The sequence below is a fragment of the Peromyscus maniculatus genome, chromosome 21 (genome assembly GCF_049852395.1).
Source record: "Peromyscus maniculatus bairdii isolate BWxNUB_F1_BW_parent chromosome 21, HU_Pman_BW_mat_3.1, whole genome shotgun sequence".
Classification (NCBI taxonomy): domain Eukaryota; kingdom Metazoa; phylum Chordata; class Mammalia; order Rodentia; family Cricetidae; genus Peromyscus; species Peromyscus maniculatus.
In genome coordinates, this window is record NC_134872.1 from 67,205,489 (window position 1) to 67,227,202 (window position 21,714).

The following is a 21,714-nucleotide window of genomic DNA, read 5'->3' on the forward strand; positions in this document are numbered from 1 at the left end:
AAATAGAAGGAATCAGAACTCAGGAAGAACTAGAGCTGTGTGTGGAGAGAATAGAACTGTAACAGTAGAATAAAAGAGCACGACCCGAACAGTTTTGGATTTATTTCAAACAGCGTGGATTTATTATAGATAAGAAATGTTTCTAGGTCTCGCTCCTGAAAAGCATTTGCTTAGCAAACCTGGGAGCATCCTGAGAGCGAGCTGGTCTTTGCAGGCTGTTATATTGATATCTCTGGCTCTTGTTGCCACTGAAGGCCGTGCAGAAGCCTGTGATCTGGGATGCCACAGGGAGCCATGTTGGTGTCTGAGGGCCACGCTGCCATGGGGGCCATGCCAATCTGGGTGGCCTGTGCTGGCTGCCACCTGGGGGCATGGTGACATCTGAGTCCAGGCTTCTGCCGTGGACCATGTCTGTGTCTGTTTTCCTACCATAGCTGGGGTCTGGGTTGATGTCTCTGGCCTGTGATGCTACCAGGGGCCACACAGATGTCCAGGATCCAGGCTACAACCTATGACCATGTTTGTATCCAAGGTCCAAGCTGATTTGCGTGGCCAGTACTGTCACCTGGGGCCATGGTATCTTCAGGACCAGGGCTGCTGCTGAGGGCCATGTCTGGGTCCATGGCCCTGCCACAGCCAAGGTCTGTGTTGATTTCCATAGTTCCTGAGACCATAGAAGGCTGTATCAATGCCAAGGGTCTCCTGTGGCCATGTTGGTGTCCAAGGGCCATGCTGCCATGGGGGCCACGATGATCTGAGGGGCCTGCATTACCACCTGGGACCCTGGTGATATCCAGACCCAAGCTGCTGCCAAGGGGCATGTCTGGGCCCATGACCCTGCAGTGGCCCAGGTCTGAGGTGGTATCCATGACTCCTAATATCACCAAGGGCTCTGCAGATGCCCAGGGTCTGGTCAGCTACCTGAGACCATGTTGGTACCTGAGGACTATACTGCCACCATGGCTATACTGATCTAGGTGGCCTGTGTGGCAACCACAGCCATGGTGATGTCCGGGTCTGAGCTGCTGCTGAGGGCTATGTCTGGATCCAAGGTCCTACTGCAGCTAGGGTCTGTGTTAGCATGGGGGTCATTGGAACCACGCTGAGCTGAGCCAGCCCTACCCTTCACTGGCCTTGGGATAGTGGCCTTGCCCCTTGCTGGATACTGTAGCAAGAGAGCTAGTCCCACCCCTCAGGGGAGAGCTGCCCGTCCTCCACACTCAGAAAAAAAAAAAAATGGCCCCACGCCTCATCACAGATGTACACCTCACCTGGGCAGCATACTAGAGCTGACCTTGAGGGCCTAAGAGCAGGAGAGCTGACCCCTACCCCTTCTCATCTGCCATGTGGTGGTGGCATGGACGGGAAAAAAAAAAAAAAAAAAAAGATGCCCTCTCCCCCTCCCCCATTACCCCCTGCAGTATATGAGAGATCTGGCCCCAGGGTCACAGGAGTGAGAGAACTAGTCCTGCCCCTCACCCTCTGCAGCACGCAGGAGAGCGGGCCCTGCAACCTGCCTGGGCAGCACACTAGAGCTGACCCTGTTGTCCGGTGTGTGGGTGAGCCAGGCCTGGGGCCATGAGAACAGGAGAGCTGACCCCCACCCTCGTATGCCTCGTACAGCAGTAGGCAGAGAGGGCCCTGCACCTTGCCTAGACAAAACGGCAGAGCTGGCCCTGGCGATACAAGGGAGGGGGACCCAGATCTGAGGACCTGAGAGCAGGAGAACTGGCCCATCTCCTTACTACAGCCTGGATTGGATGAACTAGCCGAGGCAGTGCTGGAGAGTTCAACCAGGTAGTGTCGATGAGGGAAAGTTGGCAGGCTGATCAACCCAGCTACTACCCAGGCCCAGAACCAGGGCTATGAGATGGCCCCACCCCAGCATCCACTGAATGTGTGAACTGCTGGAGCATGTGAAAGGAACGAACCTACAGATCCAAAACAGCAGGATCTCCAGAACACAGGACAACAGGATATCCAAGAAGAGCCTTTGAAGGAGCTTATCAAGTTGTGGATGGGGGCGGGGCAGCAGTGAGACACCTCTGCAGGAAAGCAAACAAGAAAGCTCAGAATCAGAGCCCAGAGGAAAGCAGTGGAAACTTCAGGAAGCACAACTCCTCACAGGACCAGAAGAGCCCACTGTGGAATTCAGGGGATCCAGAAACTACCAGGGAAAAGCCTTACAACCCCTTCCCACACAACTAGAACGCCATGAGCACTGAGGCTGCAGAGACTAGCTGCTGCCCTGACCCCTTCTCACGGCACCCCATGGAGCCTTTAGAGTCAGAGGGTCCAGAGACCTCCACCTTTCCCCTCAGCACAGTGGGCCAGCAAGTCCCTTCATCGGTGCTGTCCTTTCATTCCTTACTCTCTATTATCATTTTCCACTCTTACATATATGTTCCTCCATGGTGATATTGTATTTGGGCTGAAATGTGACTTTATTTGTATGTTAATAAATAACGTTGCCTGGAGATCGGAGGTCATAGCCATTAAGCAGAAGTCTGGCAATGGCAGTCCACGCCCTTAATCCCATCACATGGCAGCCAGAGTCTCTGTGTGGTCCAGGACACAGCCAAGCATTATTGGTGAAATTATTAAAGCCACTCCACGTAGTTAAAAGGAAGATTTATTTAGTAGGTGACTTACAAATGAAGGAATAGGTAGATTGTGGGGGCCTGGGGAAGGTGAATCGCAGTCCAGTGGTGTTCTCTGGAGCTCTGTTCAGTCAACCTCTACCGTTTAGGGTCCAGGAACAGAGAGAGCGCTCGCCCATCCAGGTCTCGGGTCTCCAGACGCCTCCCTTGGCCCCTCCTCATAGGTGTGACAGTTGCCCGAGTCTCAATGGGGGTTGGAACTTCCAGATCCAAGCTGGAATGGCTACCCACTACAAAGCATGGCGACACACGCCTTTAATCTCAGTATCAACCATAGAGACCTGGAGGTCTTTATAGACAGGCTGTGATGAGGAAGTCATGTGGTTGGGTTTAGAGCCAATGAGAAGGCAGAACAGAAAGGCAATAAAAAGACAGGACACAGGAAGAAGGTCTCTCTCTCAGGGGAAGGATGGCAGTGACTGGTAAGCTTAAGGCTATTCGCTCTGATCTCTTGGATTTTTTTTTTTTAATAAAATTTATTTTAAGTATATAAATAAACATTTTTAAAAAAAGAAAAAAGTTGGGCTGGGTATAAAGCTGGGTTGGGTATGTACGGCAAACCCTGTGGCTGGAAGGCAGTGTGGCAGTTCTTCAGCTCAGCTGAGCATTCTACTTCTTGACAGTTGAGTGAGACTAGAAAGAACTCGATCTCTTGGATTTTTAACTCAGTGTTTGGCTCTGTGTTTCTTTCTTTCTTTCTTTTTTTTTTTTTTTTTTTTTTTTTTTTTGGTTTTTCGAGACAGGGTTTCTCTGTGTAGCTTTGCGCCTTTCCTAGAACTCACTTGGTAGCCCAGGCTGTCCTCGAACTCACAAAGATCCGCCTGCCTCTGCCTCCCGGGCTCTGTGTTTCTTATTTAATAAGACCATTTAGAATTTTGTCTGCATTCCTCGATGGGTTTGCCTTGGTGTGTTGTACAGTTATGTTCGGGGATGTTTGCTTATGTTTCCCCATCCAGTTGATTCTAAGACATTCTCTATTGCAATTATTAGCCATATACGCTTCCCCTCTTATTCCTACGTGTTTTTCACTAATCAGTAGCCCTTCTTGATTTTTTTTTCTTTTAAAAATCAGCCTAATACTTCATCCTATCCTTACCACTCTACTCCCCCGACTCCATCCTTAATACCTAGTATCTGAGTACAGGGCTTATTATCCTTGGTTTTTTACTGTTCAACAGTTATTGAAGTCCAAGGGACCACTGTTGTTATCCAGCTAGTCCATCTGCATAGTGGCAATGTTCAGTAGCTGTGGTTGTTCTGGTGGCTAATATCCTCCTCAGAAGATAATAAAATTTACACCAGGAATTCAGCCTCTAGACTGAGGAATTATCTTCTGTACGACATACTATACCATGTTCGAGTCCTGCTTGGTCATTGCTTCATTTGAAACAATTTAACTGATTAAATAAGTAAATAAATAAACAAGCAAAGCAAGCAACAAAATAATACCATATGCATAAATAATCCCAGTGCAGTGTGATAAGGAGCATGAAAAACCAAGACGTTAACTGTCTTAGTTAGGGTTTCTATTGCTGTGAAGAGACACCATGACCATGGCAACTCTTACAAAGGAGGGCCTTTAATGGGGTGACTTACAGCTTCAAAGATATTTTTAGTCCATTATCACCATGGTGGAGTATGGTGGGGTGCAGGTAGACATGGTGCTGAAGGAGAGCTGAGCATGGAGCAGGAACTACATCTTGATCCTCAGGTAACAAGAAGTGAACTGAGTTACTGGGAGTGGCTTGAGTGTACATGAGACCCCAAAGCCCACCTCCCCAGTGACACATTTCCTCCAACAAGGCCATACCTACTCCAACAGGCCATGCCTCCCAATAGTGCCATTGCCTATGAGCTTATGGGGGTCAATTACATTCAAACTACCACATTAACTCATCCAAAAACTATTAACCATGCAATAATGGCATCTAGAGTGATTTAGATCAAGTCCCAAGAGAAAACTCAAAAGAGTGACTATGAGTGTATTCCAAGATAATACATGAATAGTATATCTGAGCTTGGAGACAAAGCAGAACATCTGAGCAACTCAACAATTTGACAAAGACAAAATAAGAAGTTGCCAGTGGGAGTTCTAAGATAGTTTTGGCACCCTAAAGATAACAGGGTGCTTTGCTTATTAGGTGTCTTAGATTGCTTTCTGTTGCTGTGGGGAAAATAAATTAACTTGGGGGAGGAAAGGGTCATTTGGCTTACATTTCCACATTATGGTCCATAACCGAGGGAAGCTGGGGCAGGAACTGGAACAGACTGTGGAGGAATGCGGCTCACTTTCCCTGGCTTGCTAAGGTACCTTTCTTACACAACCCACTCATCTGCCCACTGTGTGCTGGGCCATTCTACATCAATTAGCAATTAAGAAAATGCCCCCACAGACCTGTCTATAAGCCAATTTGATGGAGGCAATTTCTCACTTGAGGTTCCTTCTTCCCATGTGTATCAAATTGACAAAAGCTAACTAAGGCAACAGGCACAGAAGAAGGAGGAGAAAAAAAAAAAAAACTTGTCCTAAAGGCATTAAGAATCTTTAAAAGAGTCATTATAGAAAAACTGACAGAGTCAGTAAAAGAAATGCCAATCTGATTATAGGAGTCAGTTAGGATGCCAAATCGACAAGACCATAAAAGAACTTCTCCTCATTATATTATAATTAAAGCATAAAACATACAGAACTGACAGACTAGGAGAGTACAGTCAGAAGTTTCCTCAGGTCCCATCCAGCCCCATGGTACCATGTTTCTCTTGTCCCACCTGGGCTGAGGTCCCACAGCCACTTATAAAATAATTATTCAGAGGCTTATAATAATTATAAGTGCTTGGCCATTAGCTCAGGCTTATTACTGGCTAGCTCTTATACTTAAATTAACTCATAATTCTTATCTATGTTTAGCCACATGGCTTAGTACCTTTTCTCAGTTCTGCCTTGTCATCTTGCTTCCTCCGTGTCTGGCTGGTGACTCCTCCTCTGCCCTTCCTCTTCCCAGCATTCATTTAGTCTGCTTGTCCCACCTATACTTCCTGCCTAACTATTGGCCAATCAGCGTTTTATTAAACCATTGCACAAGAGCATTATCCCACAGGAGGAGAGTATGTTTAAAGCAGCATGAGAGGACACCAGATCACACACAAAGGCAGGCCCAATGAAATAACAACAGATTTGTCCACTGAACCTTAAAAGTCAGGAGAGCCTGGGAAGATGTATTTCTAATTATGAACAATATTAACTGTCAAATCAAACTATTATACCCAACAAAACTATCTGTCACGTGGAAGGAAAAATAAAGACTTTCCATGGTTAAAAGGGACTACGGGAATTTATGACCCCTAAGTTAGTTCTTGAAGGGGCCACACAACATAGTTGAAGGAATCCTTCACATTGAAGAAAAACAATGCAGCTACAAGGACACAGAAAAGAATAAACCATGCTAGAACAACAGTTAAGCAAGAGAATAGGGGAAAAAAGTCCAACCATTACAAAAATCAACAAAATGGCAGGAACCAATAATATACATCTTTCAATAATAACTCAGAATGTTAATGGTCTCAATTTCTCAATCAAAAGACACAGACGAGTAAATGGGATCAAAAGGCAGGACCTACAAGGAAGAGGGTAATGTGTACAACAACACTATGGTCCACGGTGGCAGGAGGCAAAACCAGTTACCTCCCTCTCTGGTCTTCATAATGACTCCAATTGTCTTGGTTGCTTTCCTGTTTCTGTACAGAGATATCATGACCAAGGCAACTTATAAAATAGTATATCGGGGCTCATGGTTCCAGAGCCTTTCATTCATAATCATTATAATGGGGAGAATGGCAGCAAGTGGGCAGACATGACACTGGAGCAGTAATGGGGGCTTACGCCTGATCCACAATTGAGAGAGAGAGAGAGAGAGAGAGAGAGAGAGAGAGAGAGAGAGAGACAGAGACAGAGACAGAGAGAGACAGAGAGAGAGACAGAGACGGAGACGGAGACAGAGACAGAGACGGAGAACTCTAACTGGGAATGGCATGGGCTTTTGAAACCTCAAAGTCCACCACCAATGACACACCTCCTCCAACAAGCCTACACCTCCTAATCCTTCCCAAACAGCTCCACCAATTAGAGACCAGGCATTCAAATACATGAACCTACAGAGACCATTATCATTCAAACCATCACATCAACAAATTAAGAGTGTTTGCAAGGATCCAATCAAGAGACACTATGACTTAAAATGTTTCTTGACTCACCTAGACCTTACATTTTAATCAGAAATATAGAAGATAAAAAGATACGTTAATAACATCTATCTTCCACTATTAGAACCATTTTTGAAAAAAAATAAATATGGAACTTTCCCTAGAATTTCATTATATATCTGATGACTCACCATCTATCATGAAACTCAGAGCAGGAGATCTGCACCATATTGTATTAGCTCGTTTTCTATTGTTGTGATAAAACATTGATCAAAAGCATCATGGAGAGGAAAGCCTATGTCCTCTTATACTTCCTTGTAACAGTTCATAACTGAGGGAAGGCAGGACAGGAACAAGGCAGGAGCCTGAAGGCAGGAACTGAAGCAGAGAATGCTGCTTACTGGCCTGCACAGCTACTTTCCTTATATAGCCTGGTTCCACCTGCCCAGGAGTGGCAATGTCCATAGCGGGCAGGACCCTTCCACATCAGTCAGCAACCAAGAAAATGCCTTGGAGACACAGCCACAGTCAATCTGTTTGTGTCAAGTTTACAAAACCTAACTATGATGCATACAGTACCACACGACAGTGGCACAGTTATTAGAAAACATTTGAATAATGGGCACCCATTCCAAATGCTTAACTTTTACAGAATGGATGCAGACTTACAAAATTACCAAGGTTCAATGTTTTCATGTGTAACTCCTGGAAGTTTTAAAATTATATAAGCAGTGTGTTCTATTTATTGGCATATTTTTAATTCAGAAGATCATTTAAAGAATTTTCTTTTTCTTTTTTTTTTTTCTTTGCCTTATGTATAAGCGGATCATCTTTCAGGAAATAACTCATGATGCTTCCTTTTATATTAAAAAAGCCACATGCTCAATTGCAGTCTCAGCCCCTCACTGCAGATAGACTCCATTACACTGCACAACACTTAAAGGTAAGGATGACAGGTTCTTGGCTCACTAAATATTTTGTACTTATGAATCCCTAATGGTAACTTGAGCTATAAACCATATGAAGACAGTGGTACTCTTCATCCAAAAGGCGTCCCACAGTTCTCCAAGCCTCCAGTCAGGGTCTGGTGAGCAGCGACTCCTCTGGCAAGTTAAGTCAGCACTGGAGAAGGTCTATCTTATCACTCTCTGTGTGTCCCAAGGCTATATCTTGGCACCATCTTGAGAGGGAAGCTATTGTTTAATACAGAGCGACCAAGTGGGCCTGAGACCAAGGAATGATTCATAACTCAAAGGGACTGAGAACTAACTGGACAGCCCCAGGGTAGGAGAGTCACAGAGGCAGTTGTGGATAGGATGGACATCCTCATGGATAAGTTCATGTAGCCGGCAGTTGTGAAAGGTGCAGTGAGATGTAGCCCTATCCTGTTGCTAGTCACTGAATCCATCACGGGATGATAGTTGTGGAATCTGATAGCCGTGGGCCTGAGGTCTTGGGGTGGGGGGCAACCTTTAAAGCCATCTATCATCATACACACTCCACCAGAGGACTGAGAACTCTGAAATTCTAGCAAAGCACAAGACTTACATGACCTCATCCCTACATCAATATATTCCATGCTAAGCAGGTTTTGAAAGTATAGAGACTGGTCATCTCAGACAGGTCTGAAGGCTGTAGTGGCTCCCCCTAATTTCAAGAGACTTAGAAGACAGCCCCTGGCTAGGGCATTAGCCACCCCAGGGGGGTATAAACTAAAACTGATGGGAGCAAGAAAGAACCTGGGGCTTTCAGGCTACAGAGTTAAGTGTGGCTCTGGTGGGCATCTAATGCTTGACCGATTAGGACTCAGCAACAGACTGAATGTACAAAGGGCACCCAAGGAGAAGCTGAGCCAAGCATCCTCCCCCAACCCTCAATTTCTGTAGAACTCATTTTTTCTGTTTACCTTATTTTTAGTAGCATTTTGACTTTACTTTTTTAAACAAAAATGTTTGTTTTTATTCTCCTTTTTCATTTATAAAATATTGTTTATATGTTTTTTCTTTATCAATCAAATGGTTTCTTTTTTTTTTTTTTTTTTTTTTTTTTTTTTGGAGATAGGGTCTCTCTGTGTAGCTTTGGAGCCTATCTTGGAAGTAGATCTGTAGACCAGGCTGGCCTCGAACTCACAGAGATCCACCTGCCTATGCCTCCTGAGTGCTGGGATTAAAGTCATGTGCCACCACTGCCCAGCCAATCAAATGTTTTTATCTTGCCATTTTCTCTTGTTTTTATTCTTTTTTCTTTCTTTCTTTTTTTTTTTTTTTTAAGATTTATTTATTTATTATGTATACAGAAGAGAGCGCCAGATCTCATTACAAATGGTTGTGAGCCACCATGTGGTTGCTGGGAATTGAACTCGGGACCTCTGGGAGAGCAGTCGGTGCTCTTAACCTCTGAGCCATCTCTCCAGTCCCTTCTTTTTTCTTTTTTAGCCTTACTTCTTTTCTTCTTCATCTTTCCCCATCCCTTTCCTTTATTATATTCACTTGTTATTTTTACTTTTACTCTATATAATTTTAAATTTCACAGCATATTCTATTTAAATTTTGACATTTTCTATTAAACAGTCATTGGTGGTGTATTGGTTGGCTTTAATCAATTAAAAGAAAAGAAAAAGGAAGAACTTAAATTTATTAGAACTAGTGGATTGTTGAAAAGTGTGTGTGGTGATATTTCAAACAAATAAAATTTGCCTGAAGATCAGAGGACAAAACGAGCCAGGCAGTGGTGGCACACACCTTTAATCGTAGCACTCGGGAGGTAGAGGCAGAAATCCATCTGGATTTCTGTTAGTTCAAGGCCACACTGGACTGCAGTCTAAAAGAGAAACAGAGCCAGGCAGTGGTGGCTCATGCCTGTAATTCCAGCACTAGGAAGGTTGAAACAGGAAGTGATATGGCTGGGCAGAGAAAGGAATATAAGGTGGGAGGAGAAATGAACTTGGACTCTTTCAGACTGAGGAGTTGGTGGGGTAAGAGGTGGTGGTCGTGGCTTGCTCTGCTTCTCTGATCTTTCAGCTTTCACCCTGATATCTGGCTCCAGGTTTTTTATTAAGACCAATTAAGATTCAAGCAATGTGTGTGTGTGTGTGTGTGTGTGTGTGTGTGTGTGTGTGTGTGTGTGTGTGTGTGTACAACAGCATACATGTATAGGCCAGAGAACAACTTTTTGGAGTTGGTTCTTCTACCTTTCCAGGGTCAAACTCAGATCCTGAAGCTTTGGGGGCAATCCCTTTTACCTGCTGGGCTTTCTATGCTGATAGAAGATTTTTTGTGTGTGTGCAAATGCACTTAGAACAGTTTTAACTTCTACAACAACAAAGTGAAAACTGTACTTTGTCAGTTCTTCATAAGTACGGAAAATAACACAGAGGAGCTGAGCCGAAGTAAGAACTTAATTCTCCTTGCCGTTTCTTCTGGCTGTGTGTGTGTGTGTGTGTTGTTTTCTACAGGGACCTTCTCCACCGCAAGTGAAAAGCAAACTTTGTCCATCATCAAGGAAAAGAGAAACTGGGGCGTGTTCCCCTGCAGGGGTGCTACTGTGTTGGTGTTTAACTTAGTAGCTGCTGTGTTTTGTCGTTCTCAGTTTCTGCAGTCTAAAGTTTTAAATAACTCAGTCTATAATTTTTTTCTGACAGAGCTGTAAGCTGATACTGCTGCTTCTCTTTCCCCTATAGTTACCGTGCTGTTCAAGTTAGAGCCAGAGATGTAAAAACTAGGAACAGTGGTGCATGTCTGTAGTCCCAGCACTTGGCAAGGGGGAGAAGGACCAGCCAGATGTTCAAGGGCCTCCTGGGGTACATAGCAAGTCTGAGGCCAGCCGGGAACACATGGGACTCTATCAAACACTGAGTGAGGAAGGTTAGGAAAAATGGTATTTTAAAATATCGTTATAGGAAAAAGATATTTTTGCTTTCCAGCCAAAAATTAATAATGGAAAAATAGTCTGAACTACCTCAAGGCACAACCCAAGAAAGATATTTCTTTATCAATTATTTACTGAGCATCTACTTACATGCCAGGTACTGTTAGGTCCCAAGGATAAACTGCTGGCACAAATCAGGCACAGATCCTGCCTGTTCTTACTGATATGGGGTAGCAACTGGAGAAGACTGCTGGGACATGGGTTTAAGACAATTGAAAGTCTCTATTAGTTGGACAGCCACCACACTAGATATTGGGAATCCCACTGTAGCCCTGAACCTTTCTCAGGGTGAGCTTTTAAGCAGAAAAACCATGACCTGGATTGACATGCTTCAGTTAACAAGAATGGCTGGAAGCAGAACTACAGATACCAAAAAGCAAGGTTAGAACATTTAGAGAGTTTCTCAGAACGAGAGACTTTGATGGATTAGGTCTTTTGGCAGGTGGTACTATGTGCTGCGTTTTACAGCCTGAGTGGTACTTCCATAATAGAGTCAGGTATGCTAGGGGCTGTGGCCCTGTTACACTTACAAAGCTCACAGGCAGGAGGCGAAGTAGCTCCTAATTCAAATATCTGCTGTGATGGAAATAAAAAGTGATCTCTGTACGATTTGATAGGCATGCAACTGTAGAATTGCCAAGTTCCCCAATCACCCCAGAATGGTCTCTGTATGCTTTGAAGATGGAATAGCATAAAGGAAATTTTGGAAAGAGAGTGGCGGGGGTGGGGAGTGGGAATACAGCACTCCCGTGGGTGAAATGTGAAAAATTTAGCCCAGTGTCAAAGGCTCCTGGAGTAGAAAAGTGAGAAATGTTAGGAGGTGAACCATCGGGTCCATGTCTCTGTGTGGCTCACTGTAGAAACTACAATGTTGTACTCCCTTTTATATTGGAAAGCTTCATTCTCTCCCACACATGTAAAGTTGTCTTAATCTTCCCATGAATTCCTCATGCTAGGTCATACTCAGATTTATTCACACACAACTATATAATCATAGTAATATTGTGAAGGGGAAAATCTGGTGATAGTAAAACAGGTTAGGGAAAATGCAAATTAACTCTGGGAATTCTAGAAGCCCTCTCTGTGGAGCTGGCATTTGATATGGGGGCTAAAGGATGAGCCTGAGTTCCCTAGCTGAAGGAAGGTGATGATTCAATCCAAGAGAATATGCACAAATGCTCTCACTCAGCAAGATGACACTCTCAACTGGGTGCTTGGAGTACAGAAAGTGGAGGGATTCTGAGAGCACATCTTAGGAAAGGACAGAGCGAGAGGAGCCCGAAACGGGAAGAGCCTTTACAATGTCAGAATCTAGGTATCTACCCCAACAGCAAGCCATGAAATGGCAGTCTAAGATTCAGGTTTTCATTTGAAAACAATCACAATAGTTTTTAGCTTAGATTAGAAAATGAAATGGCAAAGGGAAAGTGTGGAGAGAGTTTTGCCATAGATCCAGTAGACGTGAGAGCAAATTACCTGAAATGGTGAGAAACTAGTGTCTGGAGGTGAACATGCTTATAATGAGATAAAATGTTTAATAGACCTTCTTCATGAAAGACCTTCTTTGTCCTAGGGATTATGGGCAGTGTGAAGGAAAGGACAGACAACACTTGTTTGGAACTTCAAGAACTGGGCGTATAGAAGTGACTCACTGAGTTCTGGGCAAATGGAAGAAGCCAGCTGGGATTCTTGTTTATGTACATAGCCGAAGGATATGGACCGTGGATATAGTCCAGGTGTGGAGGCATGGGCCGGTAAACCTTGCTTTATTTATTTTTTTCCTTTGAGGCTACATAGCAAGGCTGTCTCAAAAAACAAAAAAAAAAAAAAAAAAAAAAAAAAGGTAACAGCCAGGAGAGGAAGCAGGAGGATCAGGAGTTCCCGTTCAGTTCCAGCTACATAGCAAGTTCAAGTTCAGCTCGGGATAGATGGGACTTGGCCACACACCGAAATACCCACCACCACTGCTGCCAGCAAACAGAAGCAGTGGTTTTTTAGTGAGACATTTAGTTATTTTTATACAATTTTTCTTTTTTTTTTCCAGTTTACTTCTTTTTATTTAACTTTTATTCTTCTCTCATACATTACATCCCAACCACAGTTTTCCCTCAGCCACTCTTCCCAGTCCCCCCGCTCCCCCTGCCTGCCATCTCCCCTCCCTCCCGAATCAACTCCTCCTATTTCCTTAAGAGAGAGAGGCAGGCAGGAGTTTTTTGGGGATGTCCATTGAACATAGTCTAACAAGATACAATAAAACTGGGTACAAACCCTCATCTCACAGATGGACAGAGCAACTCAGTATGAGGAAAAGGGTTCCAAGCACCGGCAAAAGAGTCAATGACACCCCCCACCAAGTCCCATTTTTTTGGGGGGGGGAGTCCTACAAAAACATCAAGCTACACAACCATAAGGCATATGCAGAGGACCTAGGTCAGACCTATATAGAGTCCCTGCTTGTCTCTCCAGTCTCTGGAAGCCCTGATTCTGTGACCCTTGTTCTTTATGGCTTCCTCAACCCCTCTGGATCCTACAACCCTTCCATCCCCTTCTCTGCAGGGTAACCCTGGCTCTGCCCAGCATTTGGCTGTGGCTTTCACTTCAGTTTAGCATAATTCATTCATTCAGTAATAGCAATGTACAACTAGGAAATTCGCAGCCAATTCCTAAATGAAATAAAATACAGGTTCTGTGTAGTGGCGTTTTTCATCTTCGTGGAGATAAAATTCTATAGCATAGCTGTGATCAAGCTATGCTACATTTTTTTTTTCTTTCAAAACCAAGAGCCAGGCTTGGTGGTAGGCATTTCAATTCAAGCTCTCCAGAGGCTGAGGCAGGATAATTGCCACAAGTTTGAAAACAATCTGGCTTACATAGTGAGAACCTATCCCCTTAATAATAACAACACGCCCCAAAAAGAACCACTACCAAAATTTATGCCAGTTACCCATTCAAGTTGGTATAAAGACTGTTATGATAAAGCCCTGTGTTGTTAATTAAATTTTTCTTTTGACAGCTGTTATGCTAATGAATTTTATTTATTTATTTATTCATTGAGTGTGCGTGCTGTGGTGCACATGTGAAGGTCAAAGAACTTTTTCTCCTTCCACTATGTGGGTTCTGGGTATTAATTTTGGTAGTATGGTCTGTTGACAAGTGCATTAGCCCTCCGAGCTATCTCAAGGTGCCACGGGTAACTTTTCATGTGTCTCTTTATTAAATGGTTCTGTTCAATTTTGCTTCAACTTTGGTGACAAAACTGTCCTACAAACTCTCCAAAAAGTAATTGAATAGGGTACTTAGAAGGGCATTAAGGCAGGAAGAGTTGGTGCTGAAGGCTATTGAGATTAGCTAGGATAAATACCACTTCTTAGCCTCTGCTACAGTCAGCTAATGCAGATTTCCAAACTGGAGGTATCATCCTTAAGACCTGCAAATCCCATGGTAATTGAAAATGAACCCATAGGTTTTCCAGTTGTGTTTCAGGAGTCATTATTGTTAACGATCTGAAATTGCCGTTAGCTGAGTTGAAAGTGAATGCTGGGTTAAAAGTTGGTGATGGGATGGGACAGCCTGTGGGCACAATACATGCAGAAGTGGTAAATGTCTGCTAGCTGATAATTCCTGTCTTGAAATGATTGCCACATGGAGCTGGAAACAAATATAACTGCCTATGTACTATTTGAATCAGCTTTGCCTATATGAGTCTCTGTAAGGATTTGATCCTTAATTACATCATCAGCCTTCGCTGGCTTCCCAGCCTAAAAAGCGGGTGAGCCCTCTGTGGGGTCTCTGTCCCCTCTCCTCTCCGCTCCTTCCTCCCGTTGGCTCCCCTCTCCCCCTCCCCCCTTTTGTCTCTCTCTCTCTCTCTCTCTCTCTCTCTCTCTCTCTCTCTCTCTCTCTCTCTCTCTCCCTCTCCCCCCCCCCCAATAAAGCTCTAAAAAGGTAACCATGGCTATGATTCTTTAATCAGCACACTGCTCCGACAGCATGGTCGCTGCGGGCGGCGACCAGCCACCAGGGGCAACACCGCGGCATAACTAACAGTCTCCATGTATACCTGGCCAATCTTTTTCTTATTGTAAACTTTGAGCTGGGTAGGAAGATATTTTCAATATTAAAATGTATAGCTAATTCTTACATTCAACAAACTCATCCAAATTACAGGAAGTAAAACCTTCAGTTTTCAGCATATTCTCATATTTCAGTACTGCTGGAATGGATGACTTATGTCTATGGATGGGTATTGGAATTTTCCCAGGGGCCTGCCCTGAGAAGATTCCTTCCAGAGTCCTAGGGAAGATGCTATCTATGGCCAGTGTGTGTGTGTGTCGGGGGTGGGAGGTGGGGTGTATCTGAGGGAAAAGAATCTATATACACCATGCTGTCTGTCCATTTTATTTCTCTAAGACAAACTTCTATCTACACAGCTTCAGTTCTGTTCTGACACTCAGCTCCTCTCTGTCCCCTTTTTTGCTGTCCTCTCATAGCCCTAACTGAATCCTTATGCTTACAATCTCATCTTCATCTTCAGTTTCTCCATCCATGCTCATTTCTTCTTTTTTCACTCTCCTGAACTGACCCAATCCTTACTCTGTGCAAAAGCTCTGCCTTGTTCCTTCCTCTCAGGCCATGCGACTCTGCTCTGACCAGGAATCCTGCCCCAGCCTTCACTGCACCTGATTATGCAAAAAAAAAAAACAAAACAAAAACAAAAACAAAAAAAAAAACAAAACAAAAAAAACCCTTTTGTCATGAGTCAATAGCTCTGGAATGCCACTAGTCCTGAAGGAAAAGGATGGTCTGAGCTTCATTTGCACAAGAAGCAAAGCTATGCATCTACATTCTGCCTGTTTCCTAGCCTCTGTAGAGGTGCTACTAGTCTAGATCAGCAGTAGGTCTGAGACACTTATACTGTTTGATGTATGGTCTAGGAGTATGAGCACATAAGAAATTAATATCATCAGGAAACAGCTGATACATTAAAAGCTGACTAACATCAAATATTTCCTGATATTTGACTTCCCTCTAGAAAAATTCCTTGACCCTTCAAAGTATAGCTTTATCATTTATAGCTGAATCTCTATTTTATATACTTGCAGCCTGTAGCAGATGGGCAAAGATCAAAATGACAAAAACTACTTTCTAGTATCTGGTCTTTATATTGAGTCCCTGAAGATAGTGTAGTAGAAAACAAATATATATATTGGCTATTTAACAAAGCTGCAATCTGTGTAACAAATGGCATCATATTGATATAACGGAATATCTAACTCATTGCCGTGTTCTAGACAGCACTTTTATTCCAAGGACACTGATTCACACAAAATGTGTGCTGCTCTAAACTGTGATGGTATTTGTTATTTTGGTATTTTTGAGCATGGTCAAGAGGTACACCTTGCTACAAAAGGGGTTTTTGATTAAGGTGCCTATGGAAGATAATGGAGAAGAAAAGAGGCTTTCCAAAAAGGACAGCAGATGTCCTTTACCTGGAGATACAGATGTCCTTTACCTGGAGATACAGGTGGGTGTGAGACACTTGCCATGGGTTGTAGCTAGAGTTTTCCTGCCTTGCCCACAGTCAGGACAAATCTTTGTCACCCGCCAGTCCCACAGCCGCTCAGACCCAACCAAGTAAACACAGAGACTTATATTGCTTACAAACTGTATGGCCATCGCAGGCTTCTTGCTAACTGTTCTTATAGCTTAAATTAATCCATTTCCATAAATCTATACCTTGCCACGTGGCTGGTGGCTTACCAGTGTCTTCACATGCTGCTGGTCATGGCGGCAACTGGCAGTGTCTCTCTGCCTCAGCCTTCCGCTTCCCAGAATTCTCCTCTCTCCTTGTCCCACCTACTTCCTGCCTGGCCACTGGCCAATCAGTGTTTTATTTATTGACCAATCAGAGCAACAGATTTGACATACAGACCATCCCACAGCAATGGGTGCTGGAAACTGAACTCCAGTTCTGCGACAGGCTCCCAGACCTCTTTAGACCTTAATATGACTGACTCTATTAAGAAAGTACCATTCAGGCCATAAAATTCAGCACACACTCACTTGCCAAAAGTAAAACAAGGACCTAAACCATCCAAGTCTATAGTTCTGGGAAGTCTCTAAATGTACAAATCTTGTTTTCTGTTTTTTTTTGTTTTTTTTTGTTTGTTTGTTTTTTGATTCTGTAGTTCTGCTTCTGGCTGTTATTGTTAATGTTATTGTTAACCCAGGGTATGGTTTTTGTACTTAAAAGCTAAACCCTGTCTCGAAAAAACAAAAACAACAACAAAAACAAACAAACAAACAAAAAAACCTCACCCTGAGAAAGGCTAAGGACTACACTGGAATTCAAAACATCCAGTGTAGTTGCTGTCCAGCTAAGAAAGACTTTCTTTGGTTTAAACTCATGTCCCAGTAGTCTTCTCTGGTTGATACTAGAGAGCCCACAACAGCTCTCTACAACAGTAACAATCACCTTTTTTTGAGATTATAATTATTACATTTCTTCCTTTATTTTTCTTCTTCCAAACCCTCCCATATACCCTTTCCAGCTCTCCTTCAAATCCATGCCTTATCTTTCACTAATTGTTATTAGATGAATATATGTATATGTATATATGTATGTATTCCTAGATATAACCTGTTGTCTGTATAATAATACTTTTGTGTATGTTTTCAAGGCTGAGCATTTGCCACTGGACAACCAATTAGTGTCTCTTCCCTGGAAAAGACCACCTCTCTCATCCTCAGCTTTCCTCAGTTGCCTACAGTTTTTTATGTAGGGCTGAGGCCTCCTGGGCTTTTCCTTGTCCACTTGGGTATGTCCGTTGGTGTTATCCTTGTTCAGCAGTCACATTGGTGAGAACTTATAAGTGTGGCTTCTGATATTACTAGAAGAAACAATCGCACAGCAAGCTCCCTGATCCTCTGGCTCTTAAAATCTTATGTACTCTTCTGCAATGTTCCCTGAGCCTATGTGTGGGAGTGTTTTGTAGGCATATCCATTAAGCCTCTCTCCAGCCCTCAAGATATTTTTAAGAGAGATTTTGTTGGCAAAATTAAAGATGCACTTCTTCAGGATCCAAAAAAAGATTGGGTTAATTAATCAGAAGGACATGACATTTATAATGGAGATGAACAAGATTAGGCATGGAAGTTAACACTAGAGACTTTGCAAATTATGAATAAATGTAGTTAATTTGACAATCTTGTTATAATATTAATGGGGGAATTAGATGTTTCCTATCACCCAAAGTAGTCAAAGTGATGCATATATATGCATATATATAACATATATGTATTTTATACACACAGATATATTACATACTTGTAAATTGCAGCTAAAGATGAGACTTTAGTTGTCTTTCTTACATTTGATTTCTAAATATCTTTTTTAGAAATATTATTATTATTATTATTATTATTATTATTTCTAATATTCTTTTTTGAGACAAGGTCTCTCTACATAGCCTTGGCTGTCCTGGAACTCACTATGTATACCAGGCTAGTCTCAAACTCACAAATCTGCCTGCCTGCTGGGATTAAAGATGTGTGACACCACACACAGCTAAATATGTTGCCTCAGATATTAAGATCCTTAAGTACTTATTCATCTGAGAAATTTAAGAATAAAGTTCAGATAGTAAATTAATGATGGATATTAGGAAAATGAAAAAGCAAAAATTTCTAACCAAGAAAAATTAATTATACAATGAAATGAACCCATATTATGCTGCTTAATTCACAAATGTGAATATTTTCATAATTGTAATACAGCAAAACTTGAAGGCAAAACAAAAAACATTGCATAACTAAGAAGAGGGAAATTGAGGGAGACTGAGCTAAGAGATAAATCTTTGTTTTTCATGGTAAGATAGCAGATATTGTCAGTATTTGGCAACTTTAAAAAATGGCCTGTACATGAAGACAAACGCACAAGAAATGCCTAAAGGACTGAGTAGCCTTTAATGGTGCAGAGGGCAGTTGCTGTTTATAAAACCTTCCAGAAGACCTGACTTTAAAAACCATGCACTAATAGAACTGATCAGAATTAATGTTAAGCTTTACTTACATTTGTTTTCAAGTCTAATAATGCCTCAGAAGAGTACTAAACAGAGCTGCTCTGGCCTTTGGTTGTATTTTGTTCCTGGGGATTGAACCACATGCTGGGCAAGCCTCAGCTGACTGTGCTTTTCAAAACACCTTTCTATTTAGTGTTGAGTTCATCTCTTTCCCTCCGTCAACCCATCCCCCGTGTGTGTGTGTGTGTGTGTGTGTGTGTGTGTGTGTGTGTGTGTGTGTGTGTGCTCATACAGGTCAGAGGACAACTGAATGCCAGTGGCAACCTGCCACTGACCTGGAGCACTGATGGGTAAAATAGGTCATGGCCAGAAGCAGCTTGTGAAGTTTAAAATAGAAAGTCTGTAATTGTCAACCAAGCAAATGAAAAACAAAGGACACAGAAAGGAAAAGAGAACACATGCTGAGTCTAGACTCCAGCCTGTGCAAACCAGCCAGGCAAAGGGACAGCACTTCAATACTCGAGAGTCTGGGAAATTTTATCATTGCTCTATTTGGTTTTCTTTCTTTGGGTCTTGGTATTTTAATTACTACAGTCCAAAGAGGACATTTTAGACTGTGTTGAAAGTACTTTAGTCTACACTTGTTTGGTCAGTGTACAGAACTTGAGACACTGAGATACAGATCGATGTCGTAAAGGTTTTTCAGGAATTAGAGGTGGGTCAGTGGTGGAGCACACGAGGCTCTGTGTCCAAGCACAGCAAGGGGTGAGAGTGGAGATGTATATTGTTTGGCAGCTGGTACCCAAACCTAACCACATTTCCTGAAGACAATAAATCTGTTCTGAGGAAGCTTTATAAGGGTCAAGAAAACTGCACTTTCATAATAGACTGAATGTTCTTCCCCAGTTCAGCAAGCTCTTTCTTTGAAATAACACTTCCCAAGGTTGCTGAAAGGACCCCAGGGATTCACTGACTCTTTTCAGGGGATCAAGAATCCTCCCCTTTCCTAAAGACTCTGTGTTAAAACAGATTCCCCGACCCTGCATTTCCTTTTGAGACAAGATCTCATTATGTAGACTTGAGTTGGCATGGAACTCACTATGTAGACCAGGCTGACCTCAAACTAAAAGAAATCCTCCTCCCTTTGCCCACCGAGTCCTGGAGTTACAGGTATGGACCATCATATCTAGCCCTAGATTTATTTCACATAGTGTTATATGTCACTTTTCATTTGTAAAAAATATAAAATGTGGGAGATTAAGAAAATAAGATGGCAAGACCCCATATTGAAGATACCACTCTCGTTAGATGCAGAACAGAGAAACCAACTTCAACTGTCCAGGGAACTTTCTTCCTGCTGGCTAGCTTGTATGGTGCTAGATGCAAGCTGCTGGGCTAAAAAAGATATCAATAGTTGAATCTACACTCGAATTTGCATGGTACCATACTGAACCTCCTAGCAAAACATGTCCACTGGCTCAGTAAAGGCATAGTGGCTATGAGGTAAACCAACCGTGTTCTAATTAGATATAAAGCTTACTCCAAAGGAGGGAATTCATGCCTGGTACTGTAAACCTAGTCAAAAGCCAAGAAAGGCCACTGGCCCTAGGAAGGAACCTTAAGTTTTATTAAACAGCCATACTGTCAAACTGCCTTCTCAATGTTTATACTCATGGGCTTGTGTTACCCTCAAGGTTAAAAGAACATTGCAGAAAAAGGGGGTGGAAAGAAAGAACTGGCCAAAAGGGAGAAGTGGAAAATACTGAACTCAGGACATGACATAACTGATGTATTTATCTATGCACAGCAGCTGTGATTACCTGTACAAAATCAAACCAGTCAAAATTGCAGCATAGAGATGACCCCACCCTTGGTAATTTGTAATTGATGGCTGATGACCTAGGGAATCACTCTGCTTTGAGGACATGGATGCTGGAGGCACTAAGGGGGAGTTGGGAGGAAAGTGGTGGTGATGAATATAAAATATATTGTATGAAAAATATTTTTTACAAAATCAATGACATTCTTACTAAAATTAGTGTGGAAGCTACTTTTCATTTTTAAATGAGTGAGAGATGAGTCTCATATACCCCAGCTGGCCTACAACTCACGTTTCCACTCCAAACTGCTAAGATTACAAGGGTGCAACCCCTTGTCTCGTTTATATGGTACTGGGGATTGAACTCCAGGTTTGCACATATTAGGATTGAAAAAAACAAAAAAACAAAACCACCAACTGAGCTACAGCCTCACAGAAATGCTGCATTAACAAATAAGTGGACTATAACTAAAATAATTAATCACTAAAGTGCAAGGCATTTACCCACCAACCCCACAGTTCCCCAGTTTTCTGGAGTGCGAGCAGCAGGAAATATTGGATAGAAGGATTTAGATTGTGGAGATAAACATAAAATAAAGGATAGCCTCAAGAATGAGCCCTGACTGTCTCTGCCCCAGGGTATTTATAAAAATGCCAAGGGGTGGAGCAAAAGACCTCCCCCCAGCACAGCCCAAGTGTAGACCATCTCAGACACCTGCACTCAGGCCTGTGGTCCAATCCTCCTCTCTATGCAGACCTACTTGGTAAAGCCACGAGGAATCTGAAAACAGGCTCCCACACTCAAGAGTGCTAGAGATATACCTCAGTACAGCCCTGAGTCCTTGCCTAGCATGGACATGGCCCTAGGTTCAATCCACAGCAACATAAAAAGAAAAAAGTGAAGTTTTTCACTAAGCTTTGGTGATCTCAACAAGCTCCCCACAGCTGCAGTCTCTCACTCAAATATCACTGCCTCCCACCATGTGGCAAGCTCTGCCAGCTTGGGAACTTCCAATAACACTCAGTAATAAATTCCAAGTACCATGCAAATGTCTGCAGAGCAGGTACATTACAAACATCGAAAAATTTA